Source organism: Lolium perenne, chromosome 2, assembly GCF_019359855.2.
Source record: "Lolium perenne isolate Kyuss_39 chromosome 2, Kyuss_2.0, whole genome shotgun sequence".
Lineage (NCBI taxonomy): Eukaryota > Viridiplantae > Streptophyta > Magnoliopsida > Poales > Poaceae > Lolium > Lolium perenne.
In genome coordinates, this window is record NC_067245.2 from 145,948,309 (window position 1) to 145,951,710 (window position 3,402).

The window sequence follows — 3,402 nt, forward strand, 5'->3', positions numbered from 1 at the left end:
TTTGATACATAACCAATGCACTTGTCTTCTTTGTGGTGTTATATACCAGGGGATAATTAATTTATGCCATGGTGATACCCAAAGAGGCAATTGCTCATTTGTGAGGCTCTCATGCCTTTATTAGGCGAGTAAATTGAGTTTTCTAAATTAAAACTCTTAAAGTTGTTTTGTAGTATCTATGAGTCCTTAGTATGTTAGCCCTTGGTTGAGTGGTTAGTTTCTGATTGTTGCATGTTTGTTTAGTTGGTGCAATGTGTTGATTGTGTTCCTTTTATATTTTCCGGCGTTAGATGCGAACAATTCCGGAGAAGAAGAAGTGGAATCGGACGAGGATTTTATTTATATTGTTGGAAATCTTATTTGATAGAGTTGGAGAAGTCCAGGGACAAACAAGCCAACCAAGGCAAGCCATCTCTTGATCTCTGAATGTTGAATCACATATTGTGGTTACTTTGTTGTTATTCTTGTCTCTCGATCTATTTTGTGTGGTATCTACTTATGTTGATGGAGCATGCTCACCATGAGCATGTGAAATTCTCTTTGACACCTCACCTACCATCCCCTTTAGGGAAATAGTGGTCATCTTCATGATCTCGGTGTACCCTCTAAGTGTGATGGGTACGCCCACTTATTTTAGGTGTGTCGACCTCTTGACATCCTTCTTGCACCCCTTAGAGGTATGATGGTTAGCATCATTCCCTCTTGTTGATGCTATACATACTTACTCCCAAGTATGTTGAACCTCTTTTTGATGCCATGCATACTTTCTCTCAAGTATGTTGAACCCCTTGTTGATGTTATGCATACTTACTCTCAAGTATGTTGATCCCCTTGTTGCTATGCATGCTTACCCTGAGCATGTATGCCCCTTGACCACCTATTTTATCATCTTCTTAGTGGTATGATGATTAACATCATGACCCTTGTTGAATCATTCTACTTATGTTGTCCCTATGCATGCTTATTCTAAGTATGTATGATCCCCTTGACACCTCAATTATCATCTCCTTAGTGGTATGATGGCTAGCATCGTGCCATCATTGTATCTTAGCTCTTACATAAAACTTTAGGTTGGGAACCCCTCAAGGTTTACCTTGTTGTAAATGTTTATGAAAACCTTGGGTGAGATAACCTTACCCAAGTGTATGGTTTATGAAGGAAAAAAGGATCTTGTCAAAGATGATTGAGAAAAGGAATGTGTGTGTGTCTTGGGTTTTGAGAAAAATGACACATGGTTCTTTGTATTCGCCCGGAACAACTAACCCGCGCAACCACATTACTCCAACGTGGGCACGGGGCTTAGCTTGACGTTTGTTCTTCTTAGCATGAGGCACCGCACAACTATACAAGGGTACGGTTACCCCCGTGTCCGGGTTGTCATTGTTGGGACAATAGTATAACGGGAGGCCTTCGGGGCTGACCCGTCCGGAAGACACTATGGGTCTCCTGGCTTGGCGGTGGAGCCACGCTCAAGAGGAGGTGAGCTGCCACGGTGCCGGGGAGGTACATACTCCATAGGGTAGGACCTCGTGTTAAGTTGAATGGGTGGAAGGCTTCGACTGATTATCCGAGACTCGCATACTTTCGTATGACGAACCGGGGATGATCCCGGTGGATTTATCAGATCTTGTGGGGAAAGTGCGCACACTCTGCAGAGTTAAAACTATTCGAATAGCCGCGTCCGCGGTCATGGACGGTTGGGATGGCCGTTACAGAGCTGTGTCGATTTTTGTTTTATAAAATGCTTTACAAAGGAAGGGAATGTGTTGGATGTACTGGAAGGGTACGGAAAGGCTTGTGCCGACCATATGGAGATGGTCGAGGAAAATGAATCAAAATTGGGTGACCCTTCCTAGTGTTTCATGTAGAGAGACTCTTCTTCAATAAAGATATATAGATATCGTAGTCTATCTTTTGAAGTATCTTCTTTAACAAAGATATAGAGATGTCATAGGATTTCCTTAGTGTCCCCATCAACTGTGATGTCGGGATGCTATATCCACAAGAGAAACTATTCTCTTCTTCATGCTATATCCACAAGAGAAACTATTCTCTTCTTCATGATATATCCACCAAAGAAACTATTCTCTTCTTCATGCTATTTCCACAAGAGAAATTAACTCTTCTCCCTTGTCTTCTCTAGTTAGAATTGTTATCACCTTCTTGATGGTTTGCGAGTACAATTCCAATGTACTCACGGCTTTGTCCCTGGCTATTTACTTGGCCAGACTTGAAGGAGTTCGACGGATGAAAAAGGAGTTGACGACGTCTATGCGAGCTAGGAACGTCTTCCCAGTCAGTTGCCTGTAGGGTTAAGGCAGATGACTTGGGCTCTACGCTGCTGAAGTAATTCCGCTACTCTGATGTTTAGATTAGGCCCTTCGAGGCTATTATGTAAAGATTGGTCATGTGACCTATTGTAATTTTCTTCTTCCGTTTTGTAATGAAGGATGTAATTTGATATCAGTTCGGTTATGTGTTCACGGCGCACTGATCATGGGATCGTGAACTGTATACATAACAGGGTATTTCGGACAGTTAGTCCGGGGTCCCCACAGAGCTGGTATCAGAGCTATCCTGACTGTAGGACACCTTAGTTAGCATGGACGTTAATTAGGAAACAAGTATTTGGGAAAAACTATTTACGAAACAAATTCTTTCTTTAGTTGGAAGCATAGCTTCTACTCCTCTTAACTCTTCAAAACTTCTAAATTCTTATCTCTCCGCTTCATAAAAGTGTTTGAAAATTCTTACTCTATTGTCTTACCCACTTCAAACCTACACACTGGACGATGTCCCCGACTCAGACCGATGACTCAAACTCAAAGATGGATCAATCTCTCAGGAAGACTAATGTATCTCCAACATCAGCTATTGAAGATTGGATGCCGACTTATCCGTACACATATAGGGATAATAAGATCATGTCGTTGGTTATCACCAGAGTCTGTCAAGTAGCTGACCTTGTTCCTCCGTGGACTTGCACTTTTTGCAGTCGTCTGGGATCAAGTCCTCAGTTCTTGACTAGTAATTTTTAGGCCAGACACGAGAAGATCTCGACTTTGGGAGTACCTCAACAGCTGCACCTCTGAAGACCTCATGTTTCCGGGATGTTGAGACCAGATGTTCTACGCAGTTTTCGTCTTCACTTCAACATCGGTGACTCAACACCAGGCCGCTTCATCACCAACTGCTTCAAGAATCCTTGATGAAAGCGATGTCAACAAAATGAAGATGCCAACATAAGTGACCAACCCCAAACCTATAGGATGGATAGGACAACCTTAATCGCTTTGATTGAGCTACCCCCGTGTATTAGACATCCTTGGGTACTTAGAGTGCCTTGTCTGGTTTGATGATTGCTTGTAGTTCTCTAAGTGTGTTGCCTTGAGTGTTTTTATC